The sequence below is a fragment of the Phaseolus vulgaris genome, chromosome 5 (assembly GCF_000499845.2).
Source record: "Phaseolus vulgaris cultivar G19833 chromosome 5, P. vulgaris v2.0, whole genome shotgun sequence".
Lineage (NCBI taxonomy): Eukaryota > Viridiplantae > Streptophyta > Magnoliopsida > Fabales > Fabaceae > Phaseolus > Phaseolus vulgaris.
This window is the reverse complement of record NC_023755.2, coordinates 30,860,146-30,887,123: the sequence shown is the minus strand read 5'-3', so window position 1 is coordinate 30,887,123 and position 26,978 is coordinate 30,860,146.

Genomic DNA, 26,978 nt, shown 5'->3' with positions numbered 1-26,978 from the left:
CGGGTGTCTAAAACGTCGAGTGCTTTGGGCGGGGTTCGTTCCCTCTATGGTCTTTCCTCCCCATAGGTATCGGGGAACACTCTGCCAGTAATTCGCTGGCGTTTGGCGATCTTATCTCCCTCCACAGTCTTTCCTACCCGTGGGTATCGGGGAAACAACGCCAGCAACTAACTCTGCTTCCTTCACTTTCGTCTCCCTCCACAGTCTTTCCTACCTGTGGGTATCGGGGAAACAACGCCAGCAACTAACTCTGCTTCCTTCACTTTCGTCTCCCTCCACAGTCTTTCCTACCTTTGGGTATCGGGGAGGCGACGCCAGTTGGTATTTGGGTTGGCGACGCCCGTGACGTCTCACGCTGGCGTCGCCCTTCACGTCCTTCCGGGCGACGCCTCGGGCGTTACCTTTACTTCGACATTGACTTTGATTCTTGCCTTGGTCGATGCCTGATGGCAGGGAAGAGCTCAAGGCTTTGTCTGTGCCATCCACGTGGCGCTCCTTGTATAGCTGATGGGACGTTCCGTCATTCGACTTGATCCACGTGGCGCTGCTTGTATGGTTGATGGGGCATCTAGTCATTCCATTAAGTTCTGACTCCTGCTGTACCCCTGACTCACTTTCGACGGCGCATCGTACCACTGGATATTCTGCTGATACGACGTTTTCTGATTTAAACCAGTGGTGCCAGCGTCATCCTTTCGTCTTCTGCCACGTGTATCAATCGTGCGGTGCATCCATTCGCGTCGTTTGGCGCTCTAACCGCTTTATTTAACTCTTCAAACTCTAGAACTATCTTCATCATTTTCTCACTCTTCATAACCTACTTGCGTTCTTTCTTCTTGCACCCTTCCTTCTTGCACCCTTTCTTCTCTGTCGAAGGGTTGTTCTAACCTTCGCTCCCCTCGCTCAACTCTTGCATTTTTGGCAGTCCTGATCTTGTTAAAGAATGTCGTTTCACGCTGCTTCCTCCAGGGTCCGTCCCAAAGATTTGTACCCTTGGGCTTCGAATGAACTTCTTGACGAGTGTTCATGCTTACTCTCTACCAGGGCCATACGGGAGCACAAAGGGGAGTCATGTTCTTATGACCACCGGGCCTTCGCAAGGAGGCATGATGACGACATCGCTGTGCTCCCTTGCACTCTGGGGGAGCCAGTGTGTGGAGACGAACGGGCCAACGACGGGGTCCCTTTCTTTTACTTTTACCAGGTGGTGTTCAAGACCATCGGGGTGCGCTTACCCTTCTCCTGGTTCGAGAAGGAACTGCTGACGGAGATCAACGTTGCTCCGGCCCAGTTATACCCCAACAGCTGGGCCTTTGTCAAAGCCTTCGACATTCTCTTCGGGTTTCTGGGTTGTGCACCCTCGGTTGACCTCTTTCTTCACTTCTTTGAGGTGAAGAGGCAGAGACACAACCTCTGGGTAACTCTCAGCAATGTACCCGGAAGAGTTCTCTTCACACCCTTTCAAAGCTCGTTCACGGGGTGGAAAGGCCGGTTCTTCAAGATCTGCCGTACTGATCTTGTTCCCGACGCTCTGGATGGGTTTCCGCTGTACTGGGTGAGAGAGGAAAAGGTCCTCAAAGCCAAACCCCTCAAGAATCTGGCTCCAAGTGATCAAATAGCTTGCCAGATTCTTGCTGAGGCGGGAGGTTTTGACTCTGCTACGGTGATCAGCCTGGAGTTCAACGATGGGACTCTTGAGAAGTACATATGTAAGAACTACTGCCTTAGGAAACTCGGCCTTCGTTACTTTCTAACTGTGCCTGTCTTTCTTCATGGTGTCTCTAACACGTCTTTTCCCCTGGTGCAGGTTCGAAACTAAACCACGAAAAGAGGACACGACTTACTCGAGCGCTGCGGGCTGGAAAAGGGGCTTCGCCTTCCTCCAGTGATGACTCTGACGAGCGCTGAGAAATGGCTTGTTCGTGTTTTTGCATGATTTGTAGCGTTTGCTCCCTTTGTACTACTCCCATTGTATTGAACATTGCTTGTAACGACAACTTTTCAATATCACCCTTGATTTTTTGCAACGCCACTTTACTTTGCATATGCTTCATGTACTGCGCGCTTTCCTTTCGTCCCGTTCTTCCAACGATGCATGCCTTCACTTGGGCGACGCCTGCTCAGGGCAACGCCCTTATCTAGGTGGCGCCTTCTTTCTGGGCGACGCCATGACCTAGGCGACGCCTTCTTTCTTGGCGACGCCATGGCCTAGGCGGCGCATCACATAATCTTCAAACAAGGAAAGATAAAGGCTGAAAACCAAGGCACTTCTTTTTCTCAAACTGGTTTTTCCTTTTATTAGGGTGACCTCATTAAAAAACCCCCGAGAGGGAAAAAGAGCGTCCCCTTCAACTAAATTGTTACATACTGCTTACATAAGTCAACTGAAATAAAATTTTAAGTTGGCTGCATTCCAACTGCGCGGGATGGGCCCTCCATCTAAAGTCTCCAGGTTGTACGAACCGTTGCCCTTAGCCTCAGTAACTCTGAAGGGCCCGGTCCACTTGGGAGACAGCTTATTCTCCAACTCGTATGGGTGCGCTTTCCTCATCACTAGGTCGCCAACCTGAAACTGTCGCGGCTTTACCTTAGAGCTATATTGCCGCTCTACTCTTCTCTTCGTCGCTTCAGCTTTTATTCTGGCTTCTTCCCTGGCTTCTTCTAGCAGATCCAGGTTTACCCGCCTCTCTTCATTGGACTCCTCCACCACAAAGTTTTGAAAACGTGGTGAGCTTTCATGTATTTCTACTGGAATCATCGCGTCCGACCCGTACACCAAACTGAAGGGCGTCTCCATAGTAGAGGATTGGGGCGTGGTGTGATATGCCCATACAATCCTTGGCACCTCTTCCGCCCACGCCCCTTTGGCTTTCTCTAACCTTCTTTTTAACCCCTCAGCAAAACTCTGTTTGCCGACTCTACTTGTCCATTGGTCTGGGGGTGTTCAACCGACGCGAACACTTGTTTGATTCCTACTTCAACACACAGATTTCTCAACTGCTGACTGGCAAACTGGGTCCCGTTGTCAGATATCAGGCGCCTAGGTACGCCAAAGCGACACACAATGTTTCTCCACACGAAATGCTGTACCTTATGCGCAGTGATCTGTGCCACGGGCTCTGCCTCTATCCACTTAGTGAAGTATTCGATGGCGACGATCAGATACTTCATCTGCCTGATTGCCAGTGGGAAAGGGCCCAGGATGTCAATTCCCCATGTATGGAAAGGCCACGGGCTGTATATGGACCGTAACTCTTCTGGCGGCGCCTTGTGCCAATCGGCATGCTTTTGGCATTGCCTACACCGCTGGGCGTGCCGTGCGCAGTCCTCTTTCACTACCTTGGAGGCTAAGGATCTTCCCCCTACATGGCTTCCGCAGATGCCTTCGTGTAGCTCCGCCATTATCCTGGTGCACTCATCGCCACTGACGCATGTTAGGATAGGGTGAGTGAAACCGTGCCTGAACAGCACCCCATCCACCAAAGTATATCTTGCGGCATTTCTTTTGACATTTTTACCCTCTTCAGGGTCCACTGGGAGAGCCCCATCTGCCAGGTATCGCTTATAGGGCGTCATCCAGGTGTCTCCCTTGGACAAAACACATACCTGCATCTGCTCTTCCTCAGGCACACCCGCGAACATGCTGATGCGGGGCGCCCTCTGCGTATCTTGGGTCAAAGAGGAATGACTCCTCGGCCTTCCCCTTGATGTATAAATCTGGAGGACATCCACCCTGTTGTCTTCCACGAATCGACGCGGAGCTTTGAGAGTCTCCTGGATCACTGTCCTCTGTCTACCCCCCTTGCCTGAGCTGGCCAGCTTTGCGAGCAGGTCAGCTCTGGCATTCTGCTCCCTCGGGACGTGTATCAACTCAAGAGCGTTGAACGCCCCCCTCAACAACTGGACGTATTTTAGATACGCCGCCATCTGTGGGTCCTTCGCCTGGAACTCACCCGACACCTGCCCCGTAATCAACTGAGAGTCGCTCTTCACCAGGAGGTTCTGTGCGCCCATCTCCTTGGCCAAGAGCATTCCTGCTATCAGGGCTTCATGTTCTGCCTGATTGTTACTTGCCTTGAAGGCGAAACGCAAGGCCTGCTCGATCAGTATGCCGTCGGGTCCCTCCAAGACTATTCCTGCGCCGCTCCCTTGTTGGTTTGAAGAGCCATCAACCGAGAGCAGCCACTGCGAACTCGCTTCCACCTCTTGCTCACCTCCGGGCGAAAGTTCTGCTACAAAATATGCGTACACCTGTCCTTTGATGGATCCTCTAGGCTCGTACTGGATGTCGAATTCTGACAGTTCCACTGCCCAGCGTACCATTCTTCCTGCCACATCGGGTTTCTGCAGCACTTTCTGTATAGGGAGATTGGTCATCACCACCACCGTAAAACTGTGGAAGTAATGACGGAGCCTCCTAGCAGAGAACACTACCGCCAGCGCCGCCTTCTCTAGTGCTTGGTACCTCGTCTCAGCCCCCTGTAAGGCCTTGCTTACGAAGTAGATGGGCTTCTGACTCTGGTCCTGCTCTTGGACCAACACAGAACTGATGGCCCGCTCCGTTACAGTAAAATACAACCGGAGGGGCACGCCCGTTACCGGCTTGCAGAGGACCGGTGGCGTCGCCAGGTGCTCCTTCAGCTTAATGAAAGCCGCTTCGCATTCATCAGTTCATGCAAAGCGACTGTTTCTCTTGAGGCACTGGAAGTACGGGTGCCCCTTTTCTCCTCCGGCGGAAACAAACCTCGAGAGCGCCGCCATCCGCCCTGTCAACTATTGCACCTCCTTTACCGATGTCGGGCTCCGCATGGCGATAATAGCCGCACATTTGTGGGGCTTCGCCTCTATCCCCCTCTACCCCGAAAACACACTTCTCGGGGTTCAACTTGAGGCGGTACTTGGATATTGTGTGGAACAACTCCTCCAGGTCTGCCATGTGCTGCACCCTATTTTGCGACGCCACCACCATGTCGTCTACATAAGCGTACACATTCCTCCCAAGCATTGGCGCCAGGACCTTGTCCATTAGCCTCTGGTACGTGGCGCCCGCATTTTTCAGCCCGAAGGGCATCACCTTATAGCAGTAACTGCATGTCTCAGTCATGAATGCAGTCTTGCTCTTGTCTCTTGGGTGCATCTTGATTTGGTTGTACCCTGAAAAGGCGTCCAGGAAACTTAGCACCTTGCTGCCGGACGCACTGTCTACTAAGGCGTCGATGCTGGGCAGCGGATACGAGTCCTTTGGGCATGCCTTGTTCAGGTCCGTGAAGTCAACACACATCCTCCACTTTCCGTTCGCCTTTTTCACCAATACGACGTTGGCGAGCCACTCAGGGTACTGAATCTCCCTGATGTGGCCAGCGCTCAGCAGCTTCTGCGTTTCGTCTTTCACCACCTGTTGTCGTTCCTCATTGAACTTTCTCCTTCTCTGACGCACGGGGCGGACCGTGGCGTCCATGCTGAGGTGGTGACACAGGAAATCGGGGTCGATGTCTGGCATGTCCGAGGCGGACCATGCGAAGGCATCCAGGTGGCGCGAAATCACTTCTGCCACCCCCTCCTGTTCTTCTGGGCTTAGCGAACTTCCTAACTTGAAAGTCTTGCCGCCAATCTCCCTTTCTACGGCGCTAGCCGCAGGCTGCTCCCTGCTATTATCTTCGACAGGCGCCGCCTCTTCCATGGGCGTCGCCTCTTCCACGGGCGCCGTGTCGTTAGGGCCTCCCTCCATTTGCACATCTGCTTCGGGCATCGCCCTCTCCGCTATGACCTCTTCAGGCGTCAGCCTAGCGGGCGTCGCCTCAATCATCGTCGCGTCCACGCTCGGCGGACGTTCATACACCATGAATACGCCTCTCTTCGTTTTCAGGCTGTTTTCATAGCATTTCCTCGCCTCCTCCTGGTCTGACCTGATGACTATCACCCGGCCACTGAGGTCCGGCAGCTTCATCTTCATGTGACGGGTGGAGGACACTGCACTCAGACGGTTTAACGCCGTTCTGCCCAGCAAAATATTGTAGGCAGAATTAGCGTTCACGACGAGGTACCGGATGCTCTCGGTACGGGAGGCCTCTCCGTCTGTGAACGTAGTCCTCAACTCCAGGTACCCCCGGACTTCTACCTGGTTATCCCCGAACCCATACAAACATCCCGTATAGGGACTCAGCAGATCGGGGGACAACCGTAACTTATTAAAGGTCGATAGAAACATGACGTCTGCCGAGCTTCCTTGATCAACAAGCACTCTGTGGACCTTCCTTCCAGTTGTGACGACTGAGATGACAACGGGGTCGTTGTCGTGGGGTACCACATCTCGGAGGTCTCTTCTTGTGAACACAATATTTGACTCCCAAGGCTCCCCCGAGAGCCTCTCTTCGATTGAATTCACCCCCCTCGCGTATTTCTTCCGCTGGGAGGCGGTGGGTCCTCCGCCGGAAAAACCTCCAGCAATGGTGTGGACCTCGCCAAGCACAGGCATCTCGTGTGCTGGCTCATCTGCCGGCGGCGGCGAGGTGGCGGTCGTTGTGGAATCTGCGACATAATCTTTCAAAAACCCAGTCCTCACCAGCTCATCTAGCTGGTAGCCCAACGACAGGCAATTATCAATTTGGTGCTCGAAAGCCTCGTGGAATTCGCACCAAGAGTCTTTACGGGGCCCTAACACCTTGTCGGTCTTCGCCGGTCGCCTCAGCCTCTCAGCTATGTTGGGCACGACGATCAAATCCTTCAACTCAACCACGAAGTTGTACCTCGCCGGTCTTGCTCTTTCTCTGGCGGGGCGTTCGCCTCCTGCTGGGCCCCGGGGCTGGGGCTTTCTGGCCTCGTAGGGGCGTCTCGCCTCTGGCTTCTTTCTCCCCGTCGTGGTCTCATTGACTCTGACGGGTTGAACTCGCGCCGGTCCCCTCGGGCGTGAGGGCACGACGCTGGTGCGCTTCACACATACCTCCCCTTCCGAAACAATATGCTCTACCGCCCTGCGCCGTAATTCAGCGAAAGTCCTAGGGCGATTGCGGATAATGGATTCTCCGAAGGGGCCGGGGCACACGCCTTTCACAAATGCGTACACGATCATAGGCTCCTCTGTTGTGCCAACCTTCACGACCTGAGCCCCGAAGCGATTGATATACTCCTTCAGGGTCTCCCCCTGATACTGCTTCACATCGAACAGGTCGTAGGAGACCGGCGGTGGGGCCTTGTTGGCTAAGTACTGTTCTCGGAACAATCGCGACAATTGGCGGAAAGATGTGATATGACCTTCTGGGAGGCTAATGAACCAGTCCATAGCCATCCCGGTCAGGGTGCTCATGAAGAGCTTGCACTTGGCAGCATCAGAACCGCCTATTAGGACCATCTGCGTGTGAAATGCAGCCAGGTGCGTCTCTGGGTCCTCCATCCCGGTGAAGATCACCTTGGGTCCCGCGAACGTGTTCGGGATCGCTGCGTCTAGGATCTCCTGTGAGAAAGGAGTGGAAAACTCCCTTGGTGGGGAATGGTTCTCCATCTCGTCATGCCCAATCGTTTCTCAGGCCCTGGCGCAACTCCTCATTCACACGGTGGAGCTCTTCGTTCCGCTCATGCGAGGCGTCAAGGTCTGCCTGCATGCGTTCCTGCTCCATTTTCGAATCCTCCATGTCCTGCTGCAGCCCCCTCATTATTTCCAGGACCTGCTGCATGGATAGGTCTGCTGGGGCTGCGCGTGCTGCTCTTCGTCTGGTGGGGGCCATTGTCACTCCAACCTCCTTCAGCGCTACTGTAACCTAGTAGATTTTCTCGAACTTGTGATGGGACTGATGTTTTATATCGGCCCCACGGTGGGCGCCAAATGTTCTGTCCGGTTGACCGGGACGTCTTCGTGCGCGACCTCAACCGTCAGCTAGGGACTCCTTCCCACTGGTTGCCTGTGGATTCCTACAAAAAAGAGGACAAAAAGGCGCCCTAGCGGCCGTGTGCACTCCGACGCTCAAGTCAGCCAGCAAGAAACACCAAAAACTGTCCACCTACGTGTCTGAGCACCGCGTATGGCACTCTGAAGGTGGTAAAAGAACTGTGTATATATGTGTGTTGTCTCTTTCAGGCAAAAATATTCCCTAGTCACTTGTACGTAACCTTGAAGCGGGAGCAAGCAACTAGAGAGTTCTCTGGTAAATTTGCCGAAAGTTCCAACCCTTTTTCCAACATTCTCTGCGCTATTTAAACTACCCAAGCATTTAAAGCGCCTTAAAGCGCTTTTAATCACAAACGTAACGCACTCATTAAAGCGCTTAATTAGAAAACGTAGCGCATTTAAGACGTTGAAACGCTCGGGAGCCATTATAGTACCTGAATGCTCGAAAGGGAAACTGTATTGAATAACTTTTAATTACCTGGCACCTGACTAAAGGGTGTTTCCATTCTGGCATGGCTATCGTACATGTGGAGAGCCTCACGACGCCATGACCCCATCCGGGGACGCTTCTGCCCATCTGGGGACGTTTCTACGTGTGAGTCCTCCTGCTGGGAGTGCTACTGCGCTAGGGGTGACTTTTTGGGTGCCAACTCATGCCCCCAAGTATATAGTCACTTACTTTGAGAGCGTATCTGCCTTCCTTTTGTACTCTGCACCCGGTTGCCCTGGGCGTGACTTTCCTCTTGAGTCGTATCTGCCCCACGGGCGTCTCTGGGGCGACAGGAGCACTTCACGAGTCAGGCTGCCCTTCACTGGTACTATTACTATGGCCTTGAAGCCACCTTTTCCTTCTCTTTATCGCTGCCCCGTGCTATTGGGACCTGAGGCCTTCCCACGGCGTCGCTCCCTCCATGGTCTTTCCTACCCATGGGTATCGGGGAACCACACCGTGATTGCCTTACTTTAGCACTGTTTGATCTGGCGACGCCCTGGTTGGGCGACGCCTTCACCTAGGCGACGCCTTGCCTTGGCGACGCTTCCTCTTGGCGTCTCTCCACCCAGGCGACGCCTTGCGTTGACTTTGACTCTCCAGCCGTTGACTTTGACCTTGACTTAGTCAACGCCCGGATACGGGACGGTACAGAATTGGATCAATGTTCTTAACATTCAAGAACTCACCAAAACACAAAAACCAAGCCAAACTCACATAGAAACCCATTTTGAACAACAAACCCATGGATAGAAACTCAAGAACACAACATATAGCATTTATACCCATGGAGGACGTGACCAAAACAACAAGAACACCCAATTTGCACCGATTAAAATTGAATATAAGTGCAGCAAATGAAAGAGGACATCATAAGGAAGAGATTGCACCGATTGAAAGTGAAAACAAACAAGTAGAACAAAAATTGGTAATTTGGAATGAAGGGAAAATGGACTTATGTGGATGAAGCTCTTGGAATGTGCACACCACTTGAAGGATGGTTGGCTTCAAGATGAGTGTTGTTGGCACCACTTGAGAGCCCAAGAATTCAATCAAGATAAGACTAGAAGAGAAGAAGACACAAGTCTCTCTCAATAACTCACCAATTTGGTAGAGGTTCAATACTCACGAAATCAATCTTATTATTTCAAAGACCTAAGCCTCCCTTTTATAATAGAAAGGGCTGGTCACAAAGTACAAGGGAAGCTTACAAGAGAAGATTTGAAAGGTTACCTCCTAACTCTTCCTATTCTAGCGCCTAAAGGAGTGGGAAGAGGCACCTTTCTAGATCTTTCCTAAAAACTAGCACCTAAAGGTGCTATACAATGGAGGTGTCTTAGGTTTCCCTCTTTAGCACATCCTAAAGCTATTCTATATTATTTACAAATTTATACAAAAGAAACTACAAAGGGAGATATTAATTGGAACCCACTCTTGAATGCTTGTAGTCTTCTTTATTTTTGAGAAGACTAGAAGGAAGAACTTTAAATGCTTGGGTGGATAGCCTATTCCTTCATTAGTGAAATCCTCTCCTACTTGATCTCCATCATGCTCCCCGAGTTGGAGAGAATTCGTCCACGAATTCGGAATCCCTGCATATAACAAAGTCAGTTTACTATCAAAATTAACATTTGAATAAGAGAAAGACAAACATGACTTAGAATTTGAAAGTAGTGGGAGTTCAGGAAAAGAAGTCCTATAGACAGACCAAGTTGGATATATTTGTTTGGGAATGATGATATTTTTTGGAAAAATGCCTCTTAAATGGTGAAAACCATTAGGAGGTATGAAAAAATCATTCCTAACATTCTTTAGCCAACCTTGGGTAATGAAAAAGATAAAGAAGAAGAATACCTTTGAGGTTCAATTTGAGGCGTAGCACGAGTCAACATGATTGATTTAGTGGATAAAGTGGTGCGACTCGGTTTAGGACTTACTTCTTTTGCTTTCTCATTTTCTCTTTTAGTTTTCATTTTTATTTGGTCCTCATGAACCTCTTTGGGAGAGAGGGGTTTTAAGGTAACTTTGCGCCCTTGGAAGGAAAAAGACATTGTATTGGATAGGCCATTATGTAAAACATGTCTATCATATTGCCAAGGCCTTCCTAAAAGAAAATGAGTTGCTTCCATGGGTGCAACATCACATAAAACCTCATCTTTATACTTTCCTATTGCAAAGTTAATGAGGACTTGTTTGTTAACCATGATTTCACCTTCGGTACTAAGCCATTGTAATTTATAAGGCTTGGTATGAGAGATAGTGGGTAAGTATAACTTCTCTACAACTCTTGTACTAGCCACATTAGTGCAACTACCCCCATCAATAATCAAGGAACATAACTTGTTGGTGATAAGACAGTAGGTGTGAAAAATATTTTCTCTTTGGGTATCATCCAAAGGTTTTGGAATTGTTCCCATCATTCGCCTTATCATCAATAAGTCACCTTCACAAGGACTTTCGCTCTCAATCTCACTTGGGGATCTAGAAGGTGAACAATGCCTAGATGATTCGAAATCATGTTCACTAACTACTACCCCATTATGCAAAAACATATTCCTTTTAGAAGGGCAATTAGAAGCTATGTGACCATATCCCAAACATTTAAAACATTTCTTACTAGACGATTTGATTGGTGATTTATGAGTAGAAGTAGAAAGCTTAGACTCCTTAGTTTTAAAAGATGATTCTTGAGGAGGAGACTTTGAAAAATATTTGTTTTTATTTTTCCAAGAGTTGTTGTAGTAGCCATCATTGGGAGAGTTTTTGAAAGCATTTTTCTTTGCAAGTTGGGATTCAACCTTCATTGCAAGGTGAACCAAAGATCCCAAAGATGAATACTCTTGAAGTTCAACAACATCTTGAATATCCTTTCTTAGACCACTCACAAACCTAGCTATCACAGCTTCCTCACTATCATGCATTTCTACTTTGAGTAAAAGCATTTCTAACTCTTTAAAGTAAGCATCCACACTTAGCGTGCCTTGTTGAAGCCTTTGGAGCTTCAACAATAGGTCTTTCCTAAAGTTGGGTGGCACAAATCTAAGGCGCATACACTGATGGATATCCACTAGGAGAGGATTTTATTAATGAAGGAAGAGGATTTTCACCTACACATTTGAAGTTCTTCCTTCTAGTCTTCTCACAAATTAAAAGAAGTCAAAGAGAAGATCAAGCCTAAAGATAAAGAAGTCTACAAACTCTCAAATAATAGGCTTCATATTAAATATCTCTCTTTATAGTTTCTTTTAAATTGTAAATAATATAGAATAATGTTTAGAAAGGTGCTTAGAGGGAAACATGAGACACCTCTTTTGTAAAAGCATCTTTAGGCTTTAGCTTAGCAAATTCTAGAAGCTTGGGGAGTGAGCTTAGTAAGGGGGTGTGATCTTAGGAGTTTTTTGGGTAGCTTAGGGAATAAGCTATGTAAATGACCAGCCCTTACTCCTATAAAAGGAGGGCTTAGGTCCTTCACAATTCAGATTGGAATTTTATAGTAGAGAGACTATACTCAATTTTGGAGAGAATTTGTGAGTTTTGAGTCTTCCTCTTCTTTGCCTTATCTTGTGAGCTATGGTGAGCTTCAAGTGGTGGCACTCCATCACTTATCTTGGTTCAAGGTTCCAAGTGGCGTGAATGGCTTCTTCCAATTCTCAAAATCCAGCAAGCATCTTCTTCTATAAGTGTTCTTCTTCCCTTTTCTTCAATTTTCCATTCGGTAGTTTTGATTCCTAGAGTTTACTCCTTTTTCTACCGTTTAATTTTGTGTTTCCAGCATTGTGTTCTTAATTCTGTTTTGGTTCAGTAGCTAGCTTTTAAATTCTGTCCAGTTTTAATTCTTGTTCTTCTTTCCTTTTGTTTTGATTCAATTTGACAATACATGGACTTCCATATGAGTCTTGGTTGGTGCTTAGTTTTGGTGAGTTCTTGAATTTAGAACATTGATCCAATTCTAAAGTAAAGTGCCTTTCAAATCCAGCTCAAGTTGTTCCTAAGAATGTCAAGAATCATGTGTTCTTGTAGTTACATTCACATCATGTGGTATCTAGAGTCTAGGCTTGTTTTTGCTTAATTCTTGAGTTGTATTGCACTTCACTTTCAAGAGCTCTTTAATTCAAGTTGTTTACCATTCTGTTTTAGGATTTATTTTGAGTTTTCTTGCTGTTTTCTTTTGTTACACCATGTGTTTGTGAAAAGGACTTTAGCACTCATTGTTCATATGAGTATGGCTGCTCTTTTGGAATGGCATTCTCCTTCCTAGAGCTGACCTTAAGCTTCCTTTCACTTGTGGTTATATCTTGTTATATGTCTTTTAATTTTGTAATCATGTCAAGTTTTGTCTTAGTCATGTTATTCCATAATTGTCATTACTTCTAGTAGTACTTTTATTGCTTTAATTGTTTCTTGCTTTGGTTTACTTTCTGTTTTTTGAGTTTATTGCTTGATCCTTTGTGCATTTTCCTTTTTAGATTTGAGTTCATGCTTGTATTTTCATTCTATACAAGTTCCTTTACACAATTTCCATTATGTCTTTGCTAGTTCATCATACTGTTTTTCATTCCTAAATAGGCTCCTCTGTTTTCTTACAAACGTGCTACTGTTTTCAATTTACTGCAATTAATTGACTCATAGGAAATTTCTGAAAATTTGGATTTACATACTTCAAAGTGTTACAAAAGCATAGAAAAAAGAATCACTCAAAAATTCCAAGTACACAAAAAATGATAAATAAAATACGAAAAGTGTACAATACTGCCGAAAAGAATACGGTAATTGGGCAGCAATTTTGAAAAATTTATTTCTCTCAATTGGCTTACTGTTTTTACCTCATTCCAGTGCCATTTTTGAGTTAAGACATTGAAGTTTCTGTGGTTAATTTTTCACATTCCAGTTCGCTTTCAATCGGTACAGTTAAATCTGTAAACATAGCACAGTTTGCTTTTAAAAAAAAAAAAATTCCAGTAGCTGTTTTCTGTTTTCTTTAATCTACTCTAGCACTTTTCTTTAGGACTCTTTTTGTGTGCCTTCTTTATTCATTGAGTTCCTTATTTTTCTTGATTGTCTTTCATTCATATTCTTTCTAGTTTGTCATACATTACTCTCTGTTTTTGGTTTAGCTTTTATTGTTTACACCTTTTTCTTGCTTGTCTTTTTGTTCTTCTTAAAGTTGTGTGGAGACTTGTTCTTAAGTAAGTTGGTTTGCTGTAACATATTTCACTTGAAGCTACTCCATTTCACAAGCAAGGCTTGGTTGAGGACAAAATATTTTCTTGGAGTGGTTTGAGTGCTTTCTTGGGCATTTTCCAGCAACCTATATCTCACTGTTTTTAATTGTTTAACAAGTTTCTTTCACTGTTTTTGTTTGCTGTTTTTGTGTATTTTCTGCTCATGGCTCATTTCTCTAGTGGAGAGTCCTCCAAACCGTGCTCACCACAAAAGGCAGCCCTTTATGAAGACTTAAAGAATGCCAAGCAATCCAATGCTCACTATCTTGAGGTGATAAGGAAGATGGAAGCACGTCTCCAAAGTTTGGAGTTAAACCGAGAAGAAATGCATCAAAACCGTGAGAGAAGAACTCCTCCTCCTAGTCGGCATTCTTCAAGGCACTCCCATGGTTATTATGAAGATAATCCAAGGCCAAGACATCATCACCATGAAGAGAGGCGCCAACATGTGGCTGGCCCTTGTTCTCCAAATGTAAAACTTCCTAGTTTTAGTGGTGATAGTGATCCCAATGTATACTTAGGATGGGAGGCTAAGGTTGACCAAATTTTTGATGTAAATGGGGTTAGGGATGAGCATAGGGTTAAGTTAGCTTCTTTAGAATTTTTGGACTATGCCATGCAATGGTGGCATCAATACCTCATGGACATTGACCTACACAAGAGGCCGCCCGTGGTCTCTTGGAACGATTTGAAAGCATGTTTACGCGCTAGATTCGTACCCCCACACTTTAGGAAAGACCTAATGTTGAAACTCCAACGGTTTCATCAAGGCACGCTAAGTGTGGATGATTACTTTAAACAACTAGACACGCTTTTAATTCGACTTAATATGGATGAGAGTGAGGAAGCTAAGATAGCTAGGTTTGTGAGTGGCCTTCGAAGGGACATTCAAGACGTGGTAGAGTTACAAGAATATTCTTCTTTGGAAAATGTGGTGCACCTTGCTAGCAAAATTGAAAATCAACTTGCAAGGAAAAATGCTTTCAAAAATTCTTCTAAGGATAACTACTACCACTCTTCTTGGAAAAATAAAAATAACTCTTTTTCAAATATCCCTTCTAAGGACTCTACTTTCAAACCTAGAGAGTCTAAGCCTTCCACTTCCAATTCTAGGCCTAAATCACCACCTAAATCGTCTAGTAAGAAGTGTTTTAAATGCTTAAGCTATGGACATATTGCTTCTAATTGCCCTTCTAAACGAGCTATGTATATGCATGATGGGGTAGATAGTAGTGAGCATGGGTCCGAATCTTCTAGACATTCCTCACCTTCTAGATCCCCAAGTGAGAGTGAAAGTGAAAGCCCACATGAGGGTGACCTATTAGTAATAAGACGCATGCTTGGACAAGTTTTAAAACCTTTTGATGAAACTCAAAGAGAAAATATTTTTCATTCAAGGTGTCTTATTAGTGATAGAGTATGCTCTTTGATTGTGGATGGGGGGAGTTGTGCGAATGTGGCAAGCACAAGAGTGGTAGACAAACTTGGATTGCCTACCATCTCTCATGCCAAGCCCTACAAGTTACAATGGTTGAGTGAGGTGGGTGAGATAGTTGTTAACAAGCAAGTCCTCATTACATTTTCTATTGGTAAATATAAAGATGAGGTCTTGTGTGATGTTGTCCCAATGGAAGCCACACATATTCTTTTAGGTAGGCCATGGCAATTTGATAGAAAAGTTTTTCATGATGGCTTTACCAACAAAATGTCTTTTCACTTCCATGGACACAAAGTCACTCTTAAGTCTCTCTCTCCAAAGGAAGTACATGAGGACCAAGTTAAAATGAGAGAAAAAAGAGAGAAAGAAAATGATATAAAAAATTCCAAGAGAAGCCTTCTCATGTCCACACAACAAGTTAAAAGGGTAATAGTTACTCAAAAGCCTATTTTTTTAGCTATTCCTAGGACTATTGACTGTGAGTCGGCTAAGGATAGTCCCACATGTTTGGACAATTTGGTAAAGGACTGTGAAGATGTGATTCAAGATCCTCCTAAAGGCTTACCACCTTTAAGAGGGATTGAACACCAAATAGACTTAATGCCCAGGGTTTCTTTACCACATCGTTTAGCATATAGGACCAATCCCAAAGAAACTCAAAAAGAAAATGAAAAGGAAATTGAAGTACATGATAAACCGAGTCTTAATACCTTCTCAACTCAATCACTTTTGTTGACTCGTGCTACGCCTACAAGGTCTTCTTCTTCTTTGTCATTTTCATTGCCTAAGGTTCCTACTTCCACACCATATTGGATAAAGAATGTTAAGGATGATTTTTTCATATTTCCTATTTTACCAAATAATATCATTCCTAAACAATCTTTTCCAACATGGTCTGTGTATAGACCATCTTTTTCTGAACTCCCAACATTTCAAAGTGATAAGTCATGTTTGCCCATTTCTTCTTGTCTTCTCTTATATAATAGCAAACTGACTTTGTTTTATGCAGGAGTACTGAATTCGTGGACGAATTCTCTCCAACTCGGGGAGTATGATGGATATCCACTAGGAGAGGATTTTATTAATGAAGGAAGAGGATTTTCACCTACACATTTGAAGTTCTTCCTTCTAGTCTTCTCACAAATTAAAAGAAGTCAAAGAGAAGATCAAGCCTAAAGATAAAGAAGTCTACAAACTCTCAAATAATAGGCTTCATATTAAATATCTCTCTTTATAGTTTCTTTTAAATTGTAAATAATATAGAATAATGTTTAGAAAGGTGCTTAGAGGGAAACATGAGACACCTCTTTTGTAAAAGCATCTTTAGGCTTTAGCTTAGCAAATTCTAGAAGCTTGGGGAGTGAGCTTAGTAAGGGGGTGTGATCTTAGGAGTTTTTTGGGTAGCTTAGGGAATAAGCTATGTAAATGACCAGCCCTTACTCCTATAAAAGGAGGGCTTAGGTCCTTCACAATTCAGATTGGAATTTTATAGTAGAGAGACTATACTCAATTTTGGAGAGAATTTGTGAGTTTTGAGTCTTCCTCTTCTTTGCCTTATCTTGTGAGCTATGGTGAGCTTCAAGTGGTGGCACTCCATCACTTATCTTGGTTCAAGGTTCCAAGTGGCGTGAATGGCTTCTTCCAATTCTCAAAATCCAGCAAGCATCTTCTTCTATAAGTGTTCTTCTTCCCTTTTCTTCAATTTTCCATTCGGTAGTTTTGATTCCTAGAGTTTACTCCTTTTTCTACCGTTTAATTTTGTGTTTCCAGCATTGTGTTCTTAATTCTGTTTTGGTTCAGTAGCTAGCTTTTAAATTCTGTCCAGTTTTAATTCTTGTTCTTCTTTCCTTTTGTTTTGATTCAATTTGACAATACATGGACTTCCATATGAGTCTTGGTTGGTGCTTAGTTTTGGTGAGTTCTTGAATTTAGAACATTGATCCAATTCTAAAGTAAAGTGCCTTTCAAATCCAGCTCAAGTTGTTCCTAAGAATGTCAAGAATCATGTGTTCTTGTAGTTACATTCACATCATACACTCTTTCAAATCGTTCCAAGAGACCACGGGAGGTCTCTTGCTATATATAATGTCCATTACAATGCTATGCCACCATTTCATGGCATAATCTAAGAATTCTAAAGAAGCTATTTTCACCTTTTGGTCATCATTGACCTCATAGGCTTGAAAAATTTGTTCACACTTAGCCTCCCAACCTAAATACACATTAGGATCACTATCACCATTAAAGCTAGGGACTTTTACAAAAGGAAATTGAGGCTTGGCTTCATGGTGATGTCTTTGTTCAGGGTGATGGCTATCTCCATGAGAATGATGGTGATGTCTCCTTCTTCTATGTTCTTCTCCATGGCCGTGAGCATTGGAAGAACCTTTGGAAGAATGTCTAGGAGAATGGTGGCTCCATGGATGGAATGGGAGGACTTTTCTTGCTTCAATTCAACTTTTTGTAATCTTTCTTCCAACTTTTTCATAGCTTCATCTTTTAGAGCAAGGGTGCGTTTTGCCTCTTTTAATTCATTAAGAACATAAGCTCTATGAGTAGAATGTGGTTTGGAAGATTCAGCACTTGAATATGTATCCATTTGAAAAAGAAAACAGCAAACACAAAAACAAACAATTTCAAGAAAAACAAGGTTAGAAAATGGAACAAATATAGTGCTGGAATGAAAATTAAAAGACACTCAAATCACTCCAAGAAAGTATACTTCCCTCAACTAATCTACTCAAGAGGTCTTGGTAACTCTCAAATGAAATATGTCAAAGCAAACCACTCTTTCTCAAAGCCAAAACACCACAAAACTTTAAAGAACAATAAAAGACAAGCAAAAAAAGGTGTAAACAAGAAAGACTATAGCAAAAGGAATACAAGATATATAACAAACTCAAAGAATAATGAAGAAAAGACAATCAAGAAAAATAAGGTACTCAATGAAAAGAAGGCACACAAAGGAAACCTAGAGAAAAGCACTAGAGTAGATGAAGAAAACAAAAACAGAACTACTGGAATTGTAAAAACTGGAATCTGTGCGTAACTTCAAAAATTTATCTGGAACGTTATAATGCAAACTGGAATCTTAAATTTAAACCACTGAAACTTCAAGATGTTATCTTACTTTGGGCACTGGAAACACAAAAAAAACAGTATACCAATTAATTGTGATAAATTTCCGAAAATCACTTCCGCATCACCGTTTTTCCAGAGTCAGAATTTTACACTCTGTTCGTATTTCATTTACCATTTTTTTTGTATTTGGAATTTTGATACACTTGTAACACTTCAATCTACATAAATCCAGAGTTTCAGAATTTTTCTCCAACAATTGTAATTCGCATAAACGAAAACAGTCAACACAGTTTCATGAAAAATGGAGGAAACCTAATCTGGAATGAAAAAACAGAATTGAGAAACTTCAAAAGACACAATAGAATTGATGTTTCAAGAACTTGTATAGATCTAAAATACAAGTAAGAACTCAAATCTAAAAAGAAAAGGCACCAAAGGATCAATAAAACAAACACATAAAACTGTACTCAATTAAAAATCAAGAAACAAAAATTATCAACAAAAGGACTGCATAGAATTGATAACATTTTTGGAGAAACATGAATTTGACAAAACTAATAGAGATTCAAAAATGAAAATTACACAAACACAATGTATTAAGAACAAGAAAACAGCAAGAAATACCCAAAAATAAACCTAAAACAGAATGGTAAAGACAAGAATGTAAAGTTCTTGAATTAAAAGGGCCAAAACAACTCAAACACACACAAGAACAAACCTAAGACTCATGATACCTCATGATATGATTCCAATAACATGATGGAGATATGATATGAACATGTTATGGATTCAACAAGAGTTGGAATATGATTAGGCACTTTTAAGAATTGGATCAATGTTCTTAACATTCAAGAACTCACCAAAACAAAAAAACCAAGCCAAACTTACATAGAAACCCATTTTGAACAACAAACCCATGGATAGAAACTCAAGAACACAACATATAGCATTTATACCCATGGAGGACGTGACCAAAACAGCAAGAACACCTAATTTGCACCGATTAAAATTGAATATAAGTGCAGCAAATGAAAGAGGACATCATAAGGAAGAGATTGCACCGATTGAAAGTGAAAACAAACAAGTAGAACAAAAATAGGTAATTTGGAATGAATGGAAAATGGACTTATGAGTTGTTGCCGCCACTTGAAAGGTTACCTCCTAACTCTTCCTATTCTAGCACCTAAAGGAGTGGGAAGAGGCACCTTTCTAGATCTTTCCCAAAAACTAGCGCCTAAAGGTGCGATACAATGGAGGTGTCTTAGGTTTCCCTCTTTAGCACATCCTAAAGCTATTTTATATTATTTACAAATTTATACAAAAGAAACTACAAAGAGAGATATTAATTGCAGCCCACTCTTGAATGCTTGTAGTCTTCTTTATTTTTGAGAAGACTAGAAGGAAGAACTTTAAATGCTTGGGTGGATGGCCTTTTCCTTCATTAGTGAAATCCTCTCCTACTTGATCTCCATCACCTCCCCCTCGAGTGAGAACGCCAAGGTTGAGCAACATAGTTTACAGTTAAATCCTCCCCTGATTCTGAACAAGGGTGAGCTCAGTTCAGGTTAGTGTGCAAACCCCCGCTACCTAATGAAGAGTATACAGTAGAGTGGGGCAGGGAAGCGTGCTACCTAAGGTTCAAATGTTAGTCGATAACGTTGAAGCTTCAATGCGAGGTACACCAGTTAACAATCGAAGATGAAGAACGCGAGGTAAAGCAAGTTATGCACAACGTTCAAATAGAACAAGATCAAGAAAGTTAAAACGGTTGAAGATTTAAGGGAGGTAAACAACTCAGATAGTTAAAAAGAACAAGACACTTATAAATGTAAATGAGGATTGTTTGTTTGGAAACCAAGTACAAGCTAAGATGGTGGAGCCCTTGGCATGATATTCCTATCCACGACGTCGTTCGACGTCGCGAAGGGTGAAGCGTCCATCTCAGGATGCGCACAAGCAACCTGAGCAAGGGCGTCCCCAAATCCCGCGGCGTACGCGTCGGCAACGTCCTCAATCAGTTCAGCCTCAACTTTCTTGAAGTTTTTAGCCCGTTGAGTGAGCTCAGCCTCTGCACGACCAAGCTGCACTTCCTGATTGGTGGCTCTTTCTTCAAGCCTCGCCATCTTGGCCTTGGTTGCCTCAGCTTCCTCTTCCAGCTCGATTGCCCTGGTTCGCAAGGGAAAGATTTTGGCCTCCAGCTGGACAGCCTCCTGACTCTTGTCATGAAGCCGTTTGGAGAGGTCATTTTCAGTTTGGCGGAGGCTGGAAAACTCCTGTTTTAGGGCAGTCTCGCGGGTGCTGAACGCACGAGCCAGCAGGGCCATTTCCTCTCTCTTCTTTTCCTCTGCCAGGGTCAGTTCCTCCTTAGCTTTGGTCTCTACCAATGCCACCTACTCCTTGACCCTCACCTCAGTCCTGCTTAAGAGGGCGTTGGATTGAGCAAGGAGAGCACCAAAGTTGAGGCCCAACCTTTCCCTCGCAGTGGCCTCGTCCGGGTCCTCTGCCACCCGTGTTTGGAAGCCTTTGAGAGCATGTTGGAGGACAACGGGCAGTTCAGGGGCAGATGGGGTTGCAGGGGCGTTCTCACTGCCACCTTCAAGCGCAAGGAGGCCAGGGGGCGAGGAAGTGCTTGGCGGGTGGTCTCGGAGAGATGAAGGGCGGCCCACAGTGGAAGAGTGGGAGGTCGCCGCCACCATAGCCCTACCCTCTTTGAAGACGGGCCCCTCCGCAGAGTCCTCATCAGACTCAATCTCCACCACCCCCTTGTCTTTCTCAAGGGGAGTTGGAGCAGGTGATGCTTGGACGACAACAAGAGGGACCGCGACGATGGGAGCGGAAGGGGCGGGGGAAGGCGTGGCGGCGACAGAGATGGGGGCGGGAGGAGCAGAGGCACCCGCGGCCCCAGATGCCCCTTGGCGTCAGCAAGCCTCGCCCGCTTTTCCTCGTTCTGCACCATATCTGTGCCAAGGTTAGAATTCAAAAGGTCAGCAAAGTAATACATAATAAAAGGGTAAGCATATAAGCATGAAGGGGCAAAATATGCAAGTATAGTAGTATGCTAATAGGCATGCTAAGAATGCAAAAATGAAGCTTAAGATGTGCAAGCTAACCAAAGACACGCAAGTTGGGGTGAGAAAGGTGTAGAGAGAAGTACCGATATAGTCCTTGAGATCAGCAGGGCTGAACTCGTGCTTGATTAGTTGGGCAGTGTTGAACACCACCCCTAGGCTTGCGAGGACTTGGCAGAGCTCTCGATCATGAGGAGTAAGCTCCTCAAGAGTCCTCAGCTTCTTGAACTCTAGCTTCTTCACCCAATAGAGTGGGAAGTCAGCCAGCAGGGTGCGATCGTAGTCAGTACAACACACTCTGAAGAACATCCTTTGAAGCCCTTATACGATTGTTAAAACAGGGTGAGGAGAACTCTCCCTACCACCCCGTTAAAGCTCACCCAAAGCTTTTTCCCTGGACTCTTGGCCTTGAAGAAATAGAGGAAGACGTCCACCGAGGGGGTGTACCCGAAGTGGTTGCAGAGGATACCAAACACCCTCACAAAGGCCCAGCTGTTGGGATGTAGCTATGCAGGGGCCACGTTGATCTCCGTCAGTAGAGCCCGCTCGCACCCCGTGAGTGGAAAACGAAGTTTAATCCATTTGAAGATGGTGGCGTAGAGAAAGATGAAGGGTTCCCCGTCGTTTGCGCGTTCATCAGCGCACACGGGTTCACCCACAGTGCAAGGTTGGACAGACACGTATGCATCACACTCCCACCCAAAAACACGAAGCATATGAGCGGCCTCATCCTCCCTATGTTTCATCACATCCTTACTGGAGGTGAGAGCGGAGGTCTCAACGAGGAGGTCCTCAGAGGCCTAGGGGTAGAGGGCTTTGTAATCTACTTGGGGAGGAGAGTTGGACGTTGTTTTTGTTCGAGCCATCTCAAAGAAAGCTAAAAAGCAAGAAAAAGAAAGGAGAAAACAAAGGTTTAGCAGAGGGTTATTGCGTAACCCAGCAAAAACCCGATAAAACCCCACACTCGAAAGAAACCCAGAAAAACAGAGGAACGGAGAAAAAGCAGAGAAAGCTTAAATGCATGAAATTTAAACAATCCCAGGAAGTTATCAAGCATTGGTAGAAGGAAATGCGAGAGCGCTCGAGGAAGAAGATGAAGCGATCAAAGATGTTTCTGAGAATAATGGAATAGTGATTGGAAGCGCGCATTTTCGAAAACTTAACGTAAACTAAGAAGCGCAAGCGACATTAAGTCCTGGCCGTTGATCAAGACACGTGTGCGCAGATTAGAATGGGCACAGAGAAGCGTCACTTCGGAGCACTGTTCACGTCCTATCACACAGAGCCACGTAGGTCGCCAGGGCGAGGACTTAGTGATGGAGATCAAGCTCAAGAGGACATGGAGGCCAATCAACAAGATCAAGAAGAGGTAGAGGCACAAATGGAGGACGCCCATGGAGGTCAAAGCCCACCTCAAAGGATTACAAGAAGCATGTTCAAAGCTTTAGGAGCTAGGGGACATTTATTTTCTCTTTTTGTAATTTCTTTAGTTGAAGGTGCTTAGAGGGAAACATTAGAAACCTCTTTTGTTATAGCATCTTTTAGGCTTTAGTTAGGAGCTTTAGGAGGGGGGATGTATTAGTAGATAGGTGTAGGAGTAGAATAGGAGGTGCCAAAGTGAAGGAAGAGGTCACACCTTCCTCATGCATGGTTTAGGCGCCGGTTTTGAAATAGGTTTAGGGGGGAATTTTGAATTCTCTTAGCTTTGTTTTTCAGCACCTTAGGCTATAAATAGAGGTGCTCTCTTTGTATTTTTCAGATTTGAATTGATCTAAAGAAACTATACTCAAAATTGGAGTGAGCATTGGAGAGCTTTTGAGCCTTCTTCTCTAGTCTTATCTTGAAGGATCATGGTTTCCTCAAGTGGCGGCTTGCACACTCATCTAGGAGCATCCATACTTCTAGTGGTGTGATCATCCAACCTTTCTTCCATCTTCATGAGCATTCTCTTCTCCTTCCTTTCTTCTCTTGTTAATGTCCTTGTCTTAGCTTGCTTTCTAGTTGTTTTGGTTCGGCAATTTCAGCTTGTTATTGTGTAGCTATGATTCATTTGTGTTCTTGGCTGTTCTTCATCTTTTCTTCTTCAATTCCAGCATTTTGATTCGGTACCTTGCTGTTTTGTGTTGTTAATTAGTGTTTTTGCCTTTCCTCCATTTCTTTTGGTTCAATTTGACAATATGTGGAACATCCAAATGAGTTTGGGATTTGGTACTAGTTTTTGGTGAGTTCTTATCTTAGAACATTGATCCAACTCTAAGAAAAGTGCCTCAATAATGTCCAGCTCAAGGTGATTCCTAAGAATGTCAAGAATCATTCTCTATATGGCTAGTGGAATCACATCATGTGGTATCATGAGTCTTAGGTTCTTCTTGTTTAATTGTTGAGTTGTGTGCACTTTAATTTCAAGAGCTCTTTAATTTTTCTTGCAATTTAAGTTTCTGTTTTAGGTATTAATTGAGTTTTCTTGCTGTTTTTCTTTTGTTACACCAAATGCTTGTGAAAAGGTTTATGGCACTCATTATTCATATGAGTATGGTGGCTCTTTTGGAATGACATTCTCCTTCCTAGAGTTTACCTTAAGCTTCCTTTCACTTGTTGTTATTTTTGTTATATGTCTTTTAATTTTGTAATCATGTCAAGTTTTGTCTTAGTCATGTTATTCCATAATTGTCATTACTTCTAGTAGTACTTTTATTGTTTTTTATTGTTTCTTGCTTTAGTGTCATATAATTTTCTGATTTGATATTGATCCTTTGTGCATTTTCTTTTTAGAATTGAGTTCATACTTGTATTCTAGACCTATACAAGTTCCAATACATCATTTTCCATTATGTCTTTGCTAGTTCATAATTCTGTTTTTTTATTCCTATTAGGATTCCTCTGTTTCTGAAAAAAAGTGCTTACTGTTTTTCCTTATTGCAATTGATTTACTCACTGGAAAATTCTGAAATTCTGGATTTGTGATATTCAAAGTGTTAGAAAAGAATAGAAAAAAGAATCATTCAAAAATTCAAAGTACACAAAAAATGATAAATAAAATGAAAAAAGTGTACAATTCTGCCGAAAAGAATACGGTAATCTGGCAGCGATTTTAAAACATTTATCTCAATTAATTGGCTTACTATTTTTAATTGATTCCAGTGCCATTATTGAGTTAACATCTTGAAGTTTCTGTGGTTTAAATTTCATAATCCAGTTCGCTCTACATCATTCCAGTTAAATCAGTGAATATCAAGCACAGTTTGCATTTAAAAAGAAAATAATAATAATTTTCCAGTAGCTAAATTTTTGTTTTCTTCATCTACTCTAGTGCTTTTCCTTAAGTATTCTTTTGTGTGCCTACTTTCTCATTGAGTTCTTTATTTTCTTGATTGTCTTTCATTCTTACTCTTTGAGTTTGTCTTACATATAGTTTTCCTTTTGCAATTACCTTTCCTTGCTTATACCTTTTCTTGTTTGTCTTTATTGTTTCATTGGTTTTGTGGTGGTTGCTTTTGAGATTGGTGTGCTTGCTTTGACATCTTTCATTTGAGGATTCCAAGGCCTCAAGATCAGATTGGTGCAAGGACATTATTTCTTTGAGAGTGACCTATTTTTTCTGCCTCATTTCACTTCGGCATTTTGGCTTAAAACACTCACTGTTTTTGCTAATTTTTGTTTCTTAACTTGTTTGCTGGTTTTGTGTGTTTGCTGTTTTTTATTTCCAAAATGGCTGGATTTTCAAGTGATGCATCATACAAGCAGAATTCTCCTTCCAAAGCTTCAATCCTTGGTGAATTACATGAAGCTCAAAGAACCATTAGACGGTTGGAGGAGAAATTGCAAAAGATGGAGGTGCAACAAGCTAAACCATCTCCTTCAATTCATGATGAGCATCATAGACCTTCAACAAGAGTTTCTTCCAATGATTTTGGCCGTGAAGATGAGCATAGGAGAAGGAGAACTCCACCCCAAGTCCATGGACAAAGACATCATCACCAAGGGGAAAGAACTCACTACGGCAATGTCTTCTATCATGATGCAAAGTCTAGGCTTCCTTCGGTCAAGCTACCTTGTTTTAATGGCTCTAGTGATCCTAATGTATATTTAGATTGGGAGGCTAAGTGTGAACAAATATTTGAGATCCATGAGATCCAAGATGAGCATAAGCTTAAGCTAGCCACCCTAGAGTTTAGTGATTATGCCATGAAATGGTGGCATGGAATTGTAAAGGACATTATCTATCACAAGGGTCCTCCCGTGGACTCTTGGAACTCTTTAAAGGATCATATGCGCGCTAGGTTTGTGCCCCCACATTTTAGGAAAGACCTCATGTTGAGACTCCAACGGTTTCAACAAGGCACGCTAAATGTGGATGAATATTATAAGGAGCTTGAGACGCTTGTGCTTAAAATTGAATTAGAAGAAAGTGAGGAAGCTATGATTGCTAGGTTTGTGAGTGGTCTTAGGAAGGATATTCAAGACATTGTTGAGTTACAAGAGTATTCATCATTGGGCTCTTTAGTTCATCTTGCAATGAAGGTGGAAGCCCAACTTGCTAAGAAAAACTCTTTCAAAAATGCTTCCAATGATGGATACTACTCCAAGTCTTGGAGAAACAAAACTTCTTTTTCAAAACATCCTTCCAAAGATTCTTCTTTCAAACCCAAGGAAACTAAGCCATCTACTTCTAGACCTAAGTCTCCCACTAGAACATCCAATACTAAATGCTTTAAATGTATGGGTTATGGTCATATAGCTGCAAATTGTCCTTCCAAACGAAGTATGTACATGCATGAGGGCATTATAGTTAGTGAGCATGATTCGGATTCTCCTAAGCATTCATTGCATTCTCATGCATCTAGTGAGGAAGAGAGCGAATGTCCACTTGAAGGGGACTTGTTAGTTGTGAGAAGACTTCTTGGACAAGTTTCACAACCTTTTGATGAAAGTCAAAGGGAAAATATTTTCCATACAAGATGTCTTATTCAAAACAACATTTGTTCCTTGATAGTGGATGGGGGTAGTTGTGCAAATGTGGCTAGTACAAGAGTAGTAGATAAGCTTGGATTGCCTACTATCTCTCATACAAAGCCCTACAAATTACAATGGCTTAGTGAAGTAGGAGAAATAATTGTTAATAAACAAGTCCTCATCCATTTCTCCATTGGAAAATACAAAGATGAGGTATTATGTGATGTTGTGCCCATGGAAGCCACTCATGTTCTTTTGGGAAGGCCTTGGCAATTTGATAGAAAAGTTTTACATGATGGCTTTACCAACAAACTATCTTTTGAATTCCATGGTCACAAGGTTACTTTAAAATCTCTCTCTCCAAGAGAAGTCCATGAGGAAAAGTTATCATGAAGAAAAAGAGGGAGAGTGAAAAAGATAAAAAAGATAAGAGTTCTAAGCCTACACTCCTTGTGTCTAGGCGTGACATTGAAAGGGAAATAGTGGCTCATCATCCTCTTTTCTTAGCCATCCCTAGAACTCTTAAAGTAGAATCACTTGTTGATAGTCCTTATTGCTTGGAAAATTTGGTAGAAGAGTTCCAAGATGTGTTTCAAGATCCTCCAAATGGACTTCCACCTTTGAGAGGGATTGAACACCAAATTGATTTGATACCGGGCTCTTCTTTACCAAACCGTCCAGCATATAGGACCAATCCAAGTGAAACCAAGGAAATTCGCCAACAAGTTGAGGCTTTGATTGAAAAAGGGTGGGTGCAAGATAGCATGAGTCCTTGTGCTATGCCTATCATCTTAGTGCCAAAAAAGGATGGCACATGGCGAATGTGTTCGGATTGTAGGGCCAT